Consider the following 17,498-nt stretch of genomic DNA (forward strand, 5'->3'; position numbering starts at 1 on the left):
ATAATATAAATGCCGTAAATAAATCAATAAATAAATAACATATATAAAGACTTCAATATAACTGCATAGCATATGAATGCTAAAACACACTAGCCATAGAAATCTAGAAAGCAGACAGAGTCTGGCAACTCTGCGTTTGGCTTGCCGATCTGACAAGACTAACATCTGGTCATGACGCCGAGCTGGCGACGGTTTCAGCGTATTCCCTGCTACTGAAACAAAGAGATTGCTGCTGCTGGTAGTAGACAGGGGTCTTTCCATGCGGCTTTGGCCGCGACTCTGGAGACTTGGAGTTAAGAACTGAAGTCATTCTTAAAAAAAGAAAGATATGTTCGGGAACGCACACAGTTTATGGCCGCCGGATACGGCGGGAGTTTAATCTATATTTCGCTCTGGTTGGTTGTAGCGCTATCCTATTGCGTGCAGAGGAGTTGAAAGACCAGACCCGTTTATCCCGCCCCTCGGATTGAGTCCCTGCCACTGGTGGATTCCCAGACCCAACAGCTTTATGTGAGTCTGGCTTGTCAGGCTAATAGGCGACACAACCCATGGCAAGGCTCCCGTTAAAAATAAAAATTGCACATAGCCCTATGGACATGATCAGATCGTGGGAACTATCTTTAGGCAGCATTATTCAATGCTATATGGCCGTTTGGAAAACGCGTGTTTGTGTATTCTGTTTGTTCTTGTTTTCATGGCCCTGTGTGTTCCGCCGTCCACAGTAGTTACATCTCTTTATTTGTGCATGTATGGGGCATCGGTACTTAAGTCTTATGTTAGTATTCCAGTCTGTGTGACAGTGTGTTTCTAACAACAAAGTGAAAAAAATGTGAAATCACTCAATTGTTATCCATCATTAAAAAGTATGAAATAAAAGAAGATAATTATAATATTGTATAGTGGTGAGTTTTTTGCACTTTTGTGCAATGGATTCCAAATGGAACCGTCTGATATTGGACGTTTTAAGAGGGAACCGAAATGGTCCTGACTCGGTCGTCCTCGAGTTGGCATCCTCCACTGGGAAGGTCCTGTGCCCATTTTAATTTTGGGACAGCCTATGCTGAACTGGTAGTCGGTGGCATGAGACGTCCTGTCACCCCGTGCAGCCCGCTGCCCGGCGAGGACGTGGGCACGGGCACAGGAACCCTCGTCGTCTTCCCCATCCATTATCACTCCATGAAGATCTTCTTCACCCTGCATAGGGAGAGAGGCAGAGAGAAGGAGAAGTGAATAACAAAAAAGGCACGGGGAATTCTGGCGTCTGGTTTTAATGAAACCTGACAGAAAGTAGGTTTCATTAATCATTCAGTCCCAGTATCAGCTCCAGATTTTGCGTCACGTAGGCAGCGCTATTGCGACTCAAATTAAACTGTGTGGTGATTTCTGTTCCTACCAGACTGAATGTTTTACAGATGTCTATGTAATCGGAACAAATTACTTGACCTGAGGCTTGAACAAAACTGAGTTAAAAAAAATAAAAATCTATTCCCTATTCAAACCGGAGGCATCTTATATTACTAATAACTATATATCAGTCTGAAAAATCCATGATCCTTACAATTCCATTTGTGGGAAGTCACACAAGTGCTCCAAGCATTCAATTTATTCTCCTGGTTATAGTTCTATACAGTTACAACAGAAGATATAAGCATAATCGAGAGTGTATTCACTTTGACTATCCTTCAACTATCCAGCGTAACCCGTTCACGCTGTCCGAGCGTCGAGTCACTGAGACTTTAGCCGGGTTTGTTTATCCTGGCTTCTATTTTTATGTCTTATCTTTATTTTCTTTATTTATGTTCTATTTATTTCTATAACGCTCTTGCTGCTCCCAGATTACCTATGGTGCCTAACCTCTCCTCCTCTCTTCACCCTGTATGCACATCCACTTTCTTTGCCACATCTCTCTTTTTTCTTTGCTACTTTAGTGTGTTGTGTTTGTTGGTGTCGCCGGGATCTCTGCCTTTCTCACTAGCGATCCTCTTGCCAACTCCAAATACGACTACTCTCTGCCCACGCTAGCACTAAGAGTGTCTACTACTCCACGCGCTAGGATGATAATGCGGTCGCCGTACATCTGGGTGAAGAAGGTGAAGGGCGGGGGTAGGCTAGTAAAAGAAGAAGAATGGAAGTCCTGTTCGGCTGTTGCAGAGGCGGCCAAAGAAAAAAAAACATAGAAGATATGTAAGAGACCAAAAGTAGTGAAGAGGGGTGGGTGAGAGGAATGTAGCCGGGGGTCCCGGGAGGGTATGAGGGGGTAGGTGGATAGATATTTGGGGAAAAGGAAAGGGAAGGGTCAAACAAAGGAAGGTCAAAACGACGGAGGGAAGACGGGAGAAGGGAGGTGGGAGGGAGGGGGGGGCGGAGGGGGTGGGGAGCGGGCGGGGAATAACGGGGCCGGCGGGAGTCAGCCTTTTAAGGTGGGCAGCGGGCTAGGTTGCAATGGTGGATGTGGGAGTTTTGGGACTGTGTGGGGTGGGTTTGTGGGCGTGGCAAATGGGGGGGGTTGCGGGGCTGGGGGCCAAATTCGGGTGAGCTGTGTGCGCTTTGGTTATAACCAACGCCGGTGTATAGGATCATCAGTGGTGGGCGGGGGTCGCGTTAGGGGTCTTTATCAACGGCATGGGGTCGTTTGTGGTTAAAGTATGCAGCGATCAGAGGGCGGGCATGCGGGGGTGGGGGGGGAGGTGTGGGCGGAGGGGCCTCTCACCGAGGGGCGATAGGGGGCGGCGGGTGGAGGGGGTGGGGCACGGAGTACGCTGGTGGAGGAGGGCGCGCGGCGCCGGCGGACAACATCCGAGGGGAGCAGATGGGGTCACTGTGGCGTATAAAGGCTTGCCTGTTTGCATGTGGGGTGGGGGGTAGGGGGGTGGGGTGGGCGTGTTGCACATGGTAGCTTGCAATGGGTGATACCATATAAAGGAATTCCTCAACCTCGACTCATAGAGTAATACCGAGGGGGGGTGGCGAATGGTAGTGGTGGCTGCGCAGGGTTACAGCCCCGAAGAAGTGGGAGGCTGTTTATCTCACCCACCAAACTGAAATTGCGGTGCTGGGTGAGTTGGTGTCCTTGGCTGGCGAGTCAGGGTGTTCGCTGTGGTCTTCTTGGCCAGAAATGTGGTGGGGGCCTTGGTTTGCACGCCCGGGTGGGCAACGACAGCTTAGTGCCGCATGGGCTGGGTGTTTGGTGTGCCTTAGGGAGCGCCACGGAAGGATTGATGGGGATAGCGACAGCGAGCGGGTGTCGAGCGACACGGGACCGTGTGTCTTGAAAAGTTAGGGGAGCCATCTCTATAGTAGGCCGCATTGTTTTTGTGTGGTTGGGAGTGGCGAGTGGGGTAAACGAGGCCCAGGCTTTTTCCGCCTGCTGTGCGGAGGGTGTTTTAATAGAGGGTTATCAGTACACACAGTGTAAGAACACGACACAGGGACCGCTTCACAGGGGTGGGAGTGCACGGTTAGGTGATAAACGGAGTCTTGTCAGACGGAATCTCATCGTGGTTTTTGCATCTTGGGCACGCGCAGGACAAGCTAGGCTTTAGATTCATGTGGGATGGGTTCGGTTTGTCTGTCTGCTTTTTTTCAATGTTTTTTGTCGCACTCTCTTTGTGCACAGCGGCGGGATCTGGTGGGATGGGTAGCCCTGGGGGGGCACTCGCCACGCCCCTGGTGGTCTCTATGTGAGTAGGCTGAGGAGCAGAGAACCGTTGACTTCTAGTGAGTAAGACGTGCGACAGCCAAGTCAACCTACCAAAACAAAAGCCGCATTTACACATTAGATACATGATCTCTTTTTGGCCCAGAACCCTTAACTGAAACGGACGGAACTACTACTTGATTAAAACTGGGCTGGATTGTGAAATAAAATGGATTTAATATATATTAATACATCTATTTTAATGCTACAACATATGTGGAGAGCAGTCAATCTTTAAGCTGTATGGCTACCATAGCTGCTACCGTTACCTATAGTAAGCTTATCTTCTGTGATGAATAGTTTTTGTTTTTGTAATTTTGTTTCTAAAAAAGGCCAATTCCTCAAATCAGAGGTCCGTGGGTCTATTTGTGTTAGTTTTAGGGTCCTTGACGTGAAAAGGTTTGGGACCACTGATTTAGCTACATGACAGTCCTGAACGAACACTAGGTTCTTTAGGCTGTAAATACTCACTGTTCCACTGTAGATTAGTGTTTCCTGCTACTGGCAACTAATTGAGACAATGCCCATCAGCGACCACCTTTAACTCCCCCTGATTGTTTGGTTTTTTGGCACATTTTAAGCAGTGGCAGGTGTCGAATGGTTGTGCAGGTGGCGATGTTGAGAGATCGGAAATTTATCGACCTCGAAAATCGGAAGCTGTTAGAAGTTTGTTCCCATGACATAATTACGATGATTTATACCTGTTGATGTTGAGGCATACTTTCTCCTTAAAAAGTTCTACCAGTGTGTGTAGTCACGTGACTCGCTCGCCCGGACCAGTCAGTACAAATTAAAAAAAACGTTAATGGGGCATAACTCAAACCACAGAGTGAAGTCAACTGGCAACTTGTGCCCCAAAAAATATTCTTATTACTTCATGTTAATTTTTTTTCGATATAACATGTGCACTGAAGATCGTGATTTTACTTTTAGGTCTCGACAGCCACAGCGCACTGTACAAGAGTTTGTGAAGGGGCATCTGAGTAAAATGCGTGACAGTGGTTATATGCACACTATGGATAATAGCAAACCGCATACACTTATTAAGCACCAGAACAGATTTTGTTTTCTCAAACAAAAGATTCTTTGCATGTGTATAATTGCCTCTCAAATGGAGTACGTGCATGCAAATGTATTTCTCTGTGCCAACTATACAATGTCTCTCAGAATGAGGTACAATATAACGCCATATTCTAAGTGCTCACATCTACCAGCTCTCCCATTTTGGACAAAATCTGTGTTGGGCTAGACTAAGTGACAACGCAGACCCAACACTAGCTACTCAGCAGCTGACATATTCATTTGAGACAAACTCCGTGCTGGAGCTTACATTAATGGCGTTGGGCTGGGTCAGTTTGGAATAAAAACTGAAACTTCAATCCGGCGGGTTCAGTCGGGCACGTAACTACAACTCCTCGACTCGGGTGGGTGTGAACAGAACAAAACTCTCTGCATCTGTCTACATATATAGTACAGTCTATCATCCCTGATGTAGAGAGAAGATTAATTACAATTCTAACACAGTGGCTATCTTGATTTACTCATATTTACCGTATCACAATTTAACTTAAAAAAGCTGCACAACACAAACAGATCAGATAAGAGTCAACACAAGTGTAGGAAATGATTCATTTTAGATCAAAAAAATGGTTTTTATTACATTTATCGTTATCAGGTTAATCTGACACAGTCCTGTATTAGGACAGTGATCTTGTTTTTGTTCCTTTCTTGGGCTCTGTAGATTGGATGTAAAATGAATATAAGTACATTAAAACTGAATTTGAGTATGTAAATTACACAGTATGCATCACTTCATCCCTTTGTTTTACCATCAACTCATGCATCTGCTTCTCATGTTCTGTGTGCCTGGTTGAAAGCACTTTTTTTTATTCAGGAAGTGGGTGGTGTCCATGCTAAAATGGGATATGAATTGCTGATATCTCTACTTCCAGAGCACTCCTCACTAAATCTGTATGGAGGAATAGCACTGATGCACTGATCTCTAGGGTTGAAGGTTGCACTTCTGACACATTTATATCCCATTGTGAATGCTGCAGAGGCGCAGGTAGTGTACAGGAGCATGTCAACCACTAGACGGCAGCACTTCGCCTTGTTGTCCTTAAAGTTATAGTGAAATGGCAGTCGGAGCCACTTTAGTTTTGCTCTGCCAGACCTACAGCGCTCGGGGGGCGGAGGAGGGTCGGGCTACTAAATGCATCCGGCCGAATTTCCTGTGGCACCGGAGCAACCCGGAAGTGGAACGTGAAGGAACAGACTAGAGTGACTTAACTTCGCCTGTCGTGTTTTCAAATGAAATGGAATATGTAAGCAGGGTATAATACAAGAGGATATATCAAATCCCAGAGCTGTAGAGGACTATTGGCGTCCATCCACACCTCCTTTTAAGTCTCCTACCTCAAACCGCTCCATTGGAATCAACATTCTTGCCCACCTCCTACAGGATATTACGGTGCTAGCTACTACAACCCCTGGGTAATGTGTATAGCTCGTCACCCTAAATCAAATTTTAATAGGTATCGCCTCTAATTGCAGCATAAGTAATGTAACAAATATACTTTAACATTTCACAGAGAGAATTTGAGAAATACTCATAATTTCTTTTACGTACTGTATGTGTGGTTCATATCCAGAGAAACTCAAACACCTACCAAATGCCCATGTAAAATTTTTTTTATTTTCCTGTCTTATAAGTAGTTTTAATGTGTTAAACATCTTGTATACCGTAGAAATATACACACCATTTACAGATGTTTCCCCAAGGTTTTGAATATGAACAGAGCAACTTAGTACAACAGAGCCAAATATAGCAAATGTGGCACAAAATAGAACAGGTATGCTTATACTTATTTATTGAATGCTATACTGGGTAATTTACCTTGCGCCAGGTCACTTTAACTGTGGGGTCCTTGTTCCTTGACAAGGGATGAGCAAGGTCCTCCCAGCTTCCTGTTGTATGTACTGGCGTCGGTCCCGATGCTGTGATGGGGGGTCCTGTGAATTTCCAAGCAATATAGCAGAATCAAGAGATTGCAGCATGAGCAACAATGGATTTTAGACTGGTTACGCCGTTTGGCACTATACTTATTACAAAAGGATTACCGCACAAATTAACTCCCCAACAGTGGGCCACTGCAGTACTAAGTTGACTTCTATTTGTTCCAGAGGGCTCACCGTCGAGGGAAAAAGGTCAGTGAAATGTGTTTTCTGGGAAGTTTTTTAATTTGCTTGGACAGATGCAGTTGAGGCTAATAAAAATGCAACGCACGGGTGTGTAGAGGACAGTTATCAGAACTAGAAGGACAGTCAACTGGCAGTTTTGGGGACTTCCTGGCATGATGCAAGAAAGTTAGGTTGCCTTATTGTCACTTGCATCTGCATTTATCTGTGACTTTGTGGGAAAATCGGACCCGGAAAGTGGAAAAGGATCAATAAAAACTACATAAAAATAAGTTCTTTTCTTAGATTGTCTCATTTGCTGTTACAGGTATTTATGATCTCAGATGAAAATGAAACAGAAACTTTTAAAAGTACCTCGTAGCTACTTTAAGTATTTTTTGTAATTGTTTATTGCTTTGTGAAAAAGAGTAAAAAAATATTACAAAAAACAAACCGACTTTGGTCAACAACTGGATGTCAAATTAAATAACAAAAAGATTTATTTCAAAGGAAAAAAGTGGACATCGAGAGTGGCAAGAAAAGTACACACAACACCCATATATAAATATATATACACATGAGAGATTACAAAGCAGAATGCCACTTTAAGAATCTCTGTACGGGGTCCCATATCTTATCTAACACATCTCCTTATCTCAGTATAGTATCATTCTTTCCAAATGTAGTGTGTTAGACATTCCATCCTCCCAGCCACAGAGCATGTGTAAGCCCTGAGTCCATTTTTCACACACTAATAATCAATTTAAAGAATGTTAGTTTTAAAACGTGTGGAATGTACAGTTACTCTCCACTGAGTGAGACAAGGGCCATTATTGCACACTAACCTGTTAGTTAGTCCGTTGGCTCCGATGACCCATGCTGCCGTAGCGGTTGTATGGCGTACACGTAATCCCTGCCGGGTCGTCATTGCGTGTGTCATCAACAAAGAGCCCTCTGGCGTCAACGTCCATCCTTGATACTAAAGAAAGCACAAATGCTCACGCCCCTCTGAGCTACTACAATTAAAGGACAAGCCGTAGTTAAAACTGCAGAGAGCTTATTAAAAGGACAGGAACTTTATACAACTCCAGCCAGTCCAGCTGAGTCTCTGTAGAGAGCTATGACATGAACTACTACTGGACCAGTTTGTAGACTATTGCTTTCCGTAATCTTTATGTATGTAGTTATGCCACGACCCGCCCACGTCGACACCGGCCTACCAAGGCTTTGGTCTGTCCAAGGTTCCTCCTAAAAGGGAGTTTTTCTTCACCACTGTGCGCACAATTGCTTGCTCTTGGGGAGATTACTGAGTTTTTGGGCTTTATAGAGGGCTATGGAGTTCCTGAGTCTATCCGTTTGTAAAGGGTCTCGAGTACATTTTGTTATGATTTATATATAAATAATAAATTGAATTGAAATGAAAGTGGTTATCCCCCCCCTCCTCTAAATTATTATAATTATATTAATAATGTTTTTCAAGCTTTGGAGATCATATCAAAAGTTCTGTAAAAGATAAGTGCTTCTGTTGAATTAAAAACAACTTCTTGGCTTGCCTTGATCATCATTTCTAGGGAATCACTACGGCGTAACATAAAGCTCTGAAGACTTTCCAAACACTTTGTGAAGCAGTGTGCATTAAAAGCAGTTACAATTTCGAGTTCTTTCCCCAGTGAGCCACAGCAGAAGCATGTGTGGGGCTTTGACTGTGCAAAAGTTCCTCACTCCATTAATGAAGTCAAAACTGCTTATCCTCCGAGAATGAGTCCTGAGGAAGTATACGATTGGTGAATCAGCATGGGAATGAATAATTGGTCAGAATAAAGCACTGACTCCTGTGCCTGTGTCGCCGCCACAGGAAGGCTCACATTTCTGTGGTGCGACTCATCCACAACATGTCCATCGCTCAGGTCAAAGTGTCGAGGGGGTGGGGGGGGTTCAACTCAGCATGTGAAGGGAAGGAGAAAGTGGTTGGGATTTTTTTTTTTTTTTTTATTTACATGCAAAACATGGATAATGGTTGAAAAGAATGTTTAAAATTCAAAAAATTCAAATATGGTTTTGCGATGTAAAGACGTGGTCAACTATTGAGAAGTCCCAACCCTCTGCCCCCATCTATAACGGTTCCTGTACTCCTCTCTCAAACGGGTGATCAGCATGATGAAGTGGAATGGAAAAAAAAAGAAGATGGAGGCAGGGGCTCATAAGGGTTTCCTTGGGGATGCTTCAAAAGTTTTATATGCACAACCACATCCTCCGTCCTTTAAGATATATGTGGTGTAGATGATCAATGGGAAGAATGCAGTGAGCAAGGAACGTCGCCATTAAAATGCCTGGGTGAAAGTTCACACGTCTACCTCGGTCTTCACACCGTGTACAAGAAAATAGTGGTGGCTGTGCTGTTCCGGTAGGCATGTTGTGAGTGGGCCGGTGAATTTAAAGAGGATAAGCAAAACAGGTTTTGCTAATGTGGCGTGCTTTGGACGGGTGGCTGGCTCATACAGTAGATGCGTGTAGTCAGGCAGCCTTCGACATTTCTCTGCTAAATGAATAATAGTATTCGCCCTGCGGGGTCCCTCGATTTTGTGCAGTAACATAATCAATAAATAGAGTAGTGTTGGCCAGACAAAAAAACAGGGACAGAAATCTGAGTTGAGACACACCGAAAGGTCAGGCACGTTGGTAAACTGTGTCTCCATCATTTTGATTACCATGGGACAGGTCAGTGGGTTCTCCATCTTGTGTCCATCCACACGGAGCGGAGGCTGAGCTGCGCTGGGCAGGCGACCACACCCTCCATACCTGTGGAAGGTACGTTTTCTGGGGCTTGGAAGAGCCTGGGCTGGGTCTGAGCAGAAGAAAAAATGTGAGAGTTTACTTTTGTAATAACTAGATACAGATCACGGTTTCATATTATGGTGGGAAGCACTGGTGCGAAAAACTTCACCACGATCCCTAACTTCTGATTCATTTGAAGGACTGATTGTTTGTTGTAATCCACGAGGGACAATCCATGATAATAGCCCCAGGATTTAAAAAGACCATGTTGAGGAACCTGCTGCTGTCACTTCCAAAGGGATTGACGTGTTGTTTAATACCACTGTTAACCAACTTAAACTTCATCTCATGTATTCATGTTTTGTAGCTGTTCCAGCATTAATACACACACACACACACACTGTATATAGAGATGATATATATCTGTTTATAATAATATATATATATATATACACACACACACACTTACACACCTGTAGAAACAATACACTGTATACATATAATATAATTTATAATGTATGTATGTCAATTAAATTCTGAATATAGACCTACCTGTTAATTCAATGTACATAGGTACATACATAGTTTTTGCCACGACCTTTTCTGTGACTTAAATGGCAAAGCAATGGCAATGTTTACAAAATGATGATTAAGAGCGCTCACCAACATATTCCTGAAGACTAAAATAAACGTTGGTTTTATTGACCATGGTGTCGGTTTTACCTTCAGATGAGGAAGTGTGAAGGTTCTCTATGTCAGTTAAGATTCCTTTACCATTACCATGACTACAGCTGAAACCAATGCATTAAAATGATAGTTAAAGACTTCATTCATTTGGATTTTAAATGCAGTCTTTAACTATCCACATATGCTTGGTTTCAGCATGGCCTCTCTTCTTAATCTATAACTTCAGCTCTATTAAGAAAGCTCTGACTTATGGAGATGATTCTCAACAATCAATCTCAGTCCTCTTTGAGGAAAAGCCTTCTGGAAGAAGGTTAGCAAACTTTTGACTTTCGAATGGTACGCTATGGCACTCTAACGCTGGTTTTTCACACCTTTTAAACAACTGCAACTCTGTCTTGGAGTTGCAACCATGGGATTCCAAGCGGAAACAACTGATGCATGAACGCTTTGCTAACAATTTGTTGTTTGTTTTGATATTTCCAGTTTCTATAAGGCCTGTAAACTATTGGTACGAATTCTACTCGGGTCACAACATTTGCTGCTTAAAAGGTGTCATTTAGTTTAGTACAAAATGTTTTTGTATTGCTAGCAACAGCTAGCTGTTTTCATTGCTACAATGTGTGTACTAAAAAATACAAATATAACGTTATTAAAAACTCACCATGATACATTGCTTCAGCACTCTCTGCCAAGCAAGCTATGCTATCCACGTAGTCAAACAGAGACGTCTCATAAAGTAATCTTTAGGAAACCATCTTTGGTTTGCTCAGATTTTAAAAATATCATGTGTGTTTACACAGAAATATGTTGGAGTCAATTTGGGATAGCGTAGCATCAGGCACTTTGTCTCATACCACTGTCCTAATAGGGAAATTGAATCGCTCCGCTCTGCCATTATTTCAGCTGCCCGTGAAACCATAGACTGTTATATTTAGATATATATTAATTAAAATTTATTATTAATATTAACATCTATGAGGGAACCCCAGCGTAAGGGTACCGTTGATCTTTGCTTATGGTACACTTCGAATTTATTTGTGTATTTTTTTCCGTTGTAACCACACTTGATGTAACTCAATGAAAGAGCACTGGTTTAACGTTTCACTTTGCTGCAGTGATGCATATTCTAATATGTAATATTAATACAGTACCTATGTTTTAGTTGCATAACCATAAAAATCCCTTGTGCTTTGTAGAGTTAATTTTGAACCATAATGTCTTTGTGTGTATGTGTATGGTAGCATATGGTGTCCAACTACGACTACACACAGAAACGTACGCATCCTGTGAGTTGCAAGGCGGGGGGGGTGGGCGGGTCAGCAGGCCGTTGCTCGGCATGCAGGTGTATAGTCCCAGAATCCTCAGGGATGAGACTGAGATGAGTGAGTTCCTCTACCATGATCTTCACTCGGGACTTCAGAACCTGGAGAAAAAGCACACGGGAATTCCCTAATATGTAAGTTGCAAACGCTGCTGTCAAATACAGCAGAGAGCAGATTCAGCATTCCTATTCTAGTGGAGTCAACAGCTCTGTCGGCATCAACAGCGTAGAGGGGTTTTTTTTTGTTTTTCTTTTTCCCCTGCGAGTTACTCACTGCTGTATGCAGATAAAGGTAGGAATATTTTTTCATTTCAGTTAGATTATGAAGAGGAGTATCCACTCATTTTATGCATTCTTACATTTACAGGAGAGCAGAGGGGAACACGAGGGCTCTACGCGGCTGTAAACACCTTATAACAGGTTACACATGTCCACTGACGATGTTTGTGTGGGACACTCACGTAACACATTCAAGGAATTACCATTCAGGTCAGATGACTCATGACTGTAACAGACACAAAATTCTACCCGCTATTTTTTTCTTTTTCCCTTGATATCAACATCACCTGTGTTACTGAATAAGGCTTGGGTATGGGTTCCATACCTAAAAGCAGTGTTTTTCAACTTTTGTCAATAATGTTCCTCCTTTAAGCCAAGTAATCTTTTAAATGCTCATTTCAAATGTTTAGAATCCATCACTTAATATTATTATTATAGTATATTTATTTAGGAATTATGCATGACATATTTTAATAGCATTTGTTTTTTTTCAAAAATGTTCACGTAACCCCTGCCACACTCCAAAGTACCCCCATTTGGAAACACTGGCTTAAAAAGGTATCGGCTGAAATAACCTATTACCAAATAGTATCAAAACGTCTCCAGTCAATTGATTCCTGCATTTGATCCTTTCTGTATCCAGATCTAAAAAAGGAGTATTTGTATGTTTTTTGCAAGTAACCATCACCACAGATCTTCTTTGATTAATGCAATTGATTGGCCCCCCACCGCATCACTACAATCCATGTTCGTTCAGTGTGCCGAGATACCATCAAAGGGTTGGATAGTTGGCTATCCTCTCCCCTTTGTGTCTGATGAATAAATGCATAACATGCAAAAGATTATTTAAAAAACAAAATTCTCTATCACTTAATGTTCTGGTATCATGTTTATAAGATCCCATGACTTTGTCAGGTGTTTTGGATGCTTTTATATAGACCTTAGTGGTCCCCTAATACCGTATCTGAATCCTCTTTTATATAGATCTTAGTGGTCCCCTAATACCGTATCTGAAGTCTCTTTTATATAGACCTTAGTGGTCCCCTAATACCGTATCTGAAGTCTCTTTTATATAGACCTAGTGCGTCCCTAAACGTGTATCTGAAGTCTCTTTATATAGACTTAGTGGTCCCCTATACCGTATCTGAATTCTCTTTTTCAAATTCACAGTTGGTGAAGAATTATAGCCATTAGAGCCAGTCCCACAATGAGCTTTCCATAAGAATATGCCATTCTGTTCTGTAGCTTTTGAGAAGGAAGAAGGGGGATAAGGTGAAGGTGGGGGTGTGGCCTTGACCAACTACCACTTTGCTGTGTTTAAAGCCATGATGTCTCTCTCTCATGGGTGGGCCCAATTCTCTGAGTTTAAGAGCAGAGAAGGAGGGAGGTAACCTTGCTCCTCATGACCTCATAACGGGCAAGATTCCAGATCGGCTCATCTGAGCTTTCATTTTCTCAAAGGCAGAGCAGGATACCCAGGGCTTGGTTTACACCTAACGCCATTTCTAGCCACTTGGGCAATAGGCAGGCTGGGGAGCTCATATTAATGTTAAAAACCTCACAAAGTGACATTTTCATGCCATTGACTTTAATGATACCCAGCCTGTATTAATGAATGCTGCTTTTATGAATGCCACTGAATGCCTTCCTCATAGTTTTAAATCAAATGACTGATGTTAAAAGGATTGTTTGCAATGACAACCCTACACAGAATCACCAACTCAACACATTTTTTTTAGGCTCCTTTAGCACACTACATTTCTCATCCATAGACACACACATACAGTACATATTGTTATTGTTCAGTCTCTGTGTTTCCAGTCCAGTCATCCTGTCCATCCAAATATCTTATCACTACTAGATGGATTAGCATGAACGTTGGTACAGATATCTAAGGTTCCTGGGAGATTAACCTATTGTAATAGGATATCATCTTGTGCCACCATCAGGTCAAAATTTCTTAGCTTCCAGTGTGATCACATACCTGCAAAACTATACAAACATTCCTCATTCAGCTGCACTTTGTTTTTGGTGCTAACATTTCATTGTCAGACCGTCTTTAATGGCGTTGCGGAGGAGGTCTTTCACTGGAGAAACCCTGAAGCGAACGTCGTTGATATAACTAAGTTCTAATTAGCAAACTTTATCGTACTGTCACGTCCCTCGGTAAGACGTTTAGCCAGTTCACTGCAATTTTATAACTGACCTGACACAGGTTCTGTGGGCCGTAGCCAACGCCAAAACAAAGAACAATACAGTCAACTACTTGATGTTATAGTTGCTCGCTAGCTCCCCGGACTCCAACACTGAACCCCTCTCTTCCTGCAACATACATTTCAAAAAAAAGCGTATTTTTTCTGTCAAATTTCTGTAGATTAACAGCCCCCAACCACATGCAATAAGAACTAGTAAATGTCAGCAAGAGTTCCCTTCCCACTATGTGGCACAACAAAATCAAATGAAAAATTAATTCACTTTAAGCAATAATAATGTTTACCCTCCTCCCGTGACGGCTAGTTTGTTTCAATAATAAACTCTTCATGTGACAATAATAAACCTTCAACAAAATCATAACCGCCATACAACACCAACCACGTAAAAACAGGATGCTGAGAGTAACTGGTGAAAACTAAGCTGAAAGTCCACTTTTTGACTTTCTCAAGAGCACCTCACTATTTAAAAAAAAAAGACAAAAAAGCTATTACAAAGGGCTTATTTCCCAAAATGCAAGTACAGAATAATCGAATAATCTTGTGTGCTCTACTCAGCGTGTAACAGCATTATTATCAGCTCCAAAAAGCTCTCTGAAACTTTTCCTCATCAAATCAGGTTGAGTATTACCTGAGTAAGATGTAATGAAAAATGATATGTGTAGTAGAGAAATGCTCAGGAAGGAAAGTATCAAATTAGCCTTCCACTGCTCAACTGACCTGTCCCAGCACCATTTTATATCAGAGTGTTCAATTGTGTGCTGCTGGCAATCATCAACCATTCTCCGCTCACTTGGATCAAATCCTTGGCACTGAACATTGCTATTGTAAAACCCTCCTACAGAAAAGCTCTTTAGTGCTTCCACTTCTTCAGGCATTTCATTTTTTCCTTTCTTGTTTTACCATGACTGAAGCTGGAACCTATTTTTCTTCCTTTTTACTTATGTTTGTATTTTATGTTGCTTTGTTATGGCAGAGACTATCAATTGTCTTCACCAAGTCTGGCTTTAATTTATTGTGTTGGCTGTTGCGGCCAAGGTTGCAAAGTAGTCGCGACTGAATGGCACAGTAAATGTGCTTCAAAAGATAATGATGTTCGATGCAGAGGTGGGTGATGATTCTCGTGGGCTTGTGTTAACCTTTCACATTACAAACACATTCAATTCACACATGTGTTTCGGTGAGAAAACACTATAACTATAAACTGTGTTTGTTGCATAAACCTGACAGGGCACCACACTTAATAAGCATCAAAAGGACTGCGCGGCTTTTGTGGCCGTTTAAACTGCACAAATGATAATCTATCTCCAGCACCCCTGCAATGTGTGAAATGCACCCTAATTGCGCTGTCAGACATATAGCTTCTCAGTGCGCCTGTACTTGCATGTATTTAAATGACGTAATATGCAGACATTTGGCGCAAAGTTGTCCCCTTTTCTATGCAAATCCTCATTGCAAACACGTCATTTCACAAAGATCAGCACCAAGAACCACGTGTAGCTATATTAAAATTATTAGGAGGTGAGTGTTCATTACAGATAAACTGGCCCGTCTGAGTAATCTCTACATCACTGCAGTAAGGTGGCAACTACGACCACTGGAGGTCAGTAAGAACACAGGTGTTATGTAAGTTGGTGTTAGTTACTCTTGTGGCATAACCTGTGGGGTGGGCTGATATAACAATCTATACTCTAAGACAATATATGCACATAGGTTGGAGATTTTAGAAAGCTACCTGTATCATACATTTAAACTGTGGTTGTGTTGGTCCATTGTCTTGACAATGTTGCAAATGAATGAGCAGAATGCTATAAAGGCACTGCTGGACTTTTTGTTTTGCATCGCTTTAGTGATGTACCTTCACCATGACTTGTCAGGTACATCGTTAGCTGAATTGACAAAAACTGACATTTCGTCAAAGTGGGGGTTGCCAGGGCTGAATTTCACTCCGCCCGTGCTGGGGTGAAAAACATTACTCGCAAAATTCCAAAAAGAGAAGCTTTGCTCTAACTTTAACTCCTTGGCACAAACCTTGGGTGTTCATAAAGTTAACTTCTGGTTGTGTCATTTTTTTTCATCAACCTTTTATCATCTCAAGAATATAACAACGTACAGCTCTCTCTTTCTCCGGGACAGACACTGCAGGAATAAAGCATTCTTTCACCACTAGCTGGCTTGGTTACTGCAAAAACTCTTGGTCGACCAAAAAACATCTCAGTTTTTATTTCTTAAGCGGCCCTTAGACTGCGCTGTCCTATAAAAGGAATTCTGTGAAGCCAAAGTTGACATTGAGTGAATAGACAATTATAATTTACATCAGTCATTGTTCATTTTGATTAACGCAGTGCATACTGGTGTCTATTTAAATCAGCGGCCCATCCCTTCTCCTGGAGAGCTGCTGCCCTGCATGTTTAGGTCTCTAAGCTACTCAAACACCACTTGATCCTAATTATCAGTCTTATTGAGCCCTTGACGAGCTTCACTGCTTGTTAATCAGCAGATCATTCAAATCGGTGTGGTTTGAGTAGGAGATAACCTAGAAGATGCAGGGCAGTAGTTCTTTTGTGAATGTTTTACTTGTACTGTGCAACCAAAGCAGAATTCCCCACACACACAAACACACACCTCTGTCTATGTGAATAACAAAAACACATGGAGTGCTGTGGATTTCTCCAGGAGCCATCTTTGGCATTGCAGTAGCTCGGTAGTCAAGATTTTACATTTCCTACTAGGTGTTGCCATTTATTGCAAGCTGAAAGTTAGTAGTTAAATCATGAATGGAAGCAACATGCGAAGAACATCTGAGTATGAAGAGTTTCATGAAGAAATTTCAACCCGCTGACTATTTCTTACCTGTGGTGCATGTGTTCTGAGTGTGATGAATTAATGACTAAGAACATAGAAAATGTATGGTTTTTTACTGAATTACTGGTTCTGCCTCTTCTTGCCCTGGAAAGTTATTTAAACCGAAAGCTCGCTAAAAGATTCCTGCACATATTTGAGAGTACGGATGCTTCTTCCATTGACCAAACAGATTGTACATTGTTTACTCCAGCTAATGCAGACAGAGACTCCAATTGGCCCTCAGTCACCAAAGTGTATTCAGAATGAACCGAAGCATGCAGGTATTTTACATCTACATCTCTCCTATTACCCATATAGTTTAGAAGCAATCAAAGTGACATGTAAAATAAATTCAGTGGAGCGGCACATGAGTGCATGTGAAACCGGCTTTAAGAATGTTTAAGACTATGAGGAGCAGATTTAGTTTCTATTGATAAGGGAGCCGATTCTTGCATGTGTGGACATTAAGTACATTCTAGCCTCTATAGATCTCATCTGTTGTACAGCC

At 42.1% G+C, this 17,498-nt stretch overlaps 1 protein-coding gene across 1 annotated transcript in view; it reads left to right on the forward strand.

The window, feature by feature from the left end:
* Window positions 1–17,498, forward strand: part of LOC116704700 (protein turtle homolog A) — an 85,070-nt gene that overhangs the window by 25,489 nt on the left and 42,083 nt on the right. The window lies entirely within an intron of this gene.

The sequence above is a fragment of the Etheostoma spectabile genome, chromosome 16 (genome assembly GCF_008692095.1).
Source record: "Etheostoma spectabile isolate EspeVRDwgs_2016 chromosome 16, UIUC_Espe_1.0, whole genome shotgun sequence".
Classification (NCBI taxonomy): Eukaryota; Metazoa; Chordata; class Actinopteri; order Perciformes; family Percidae; genus Etheostoma; species Etheostoma spectabile.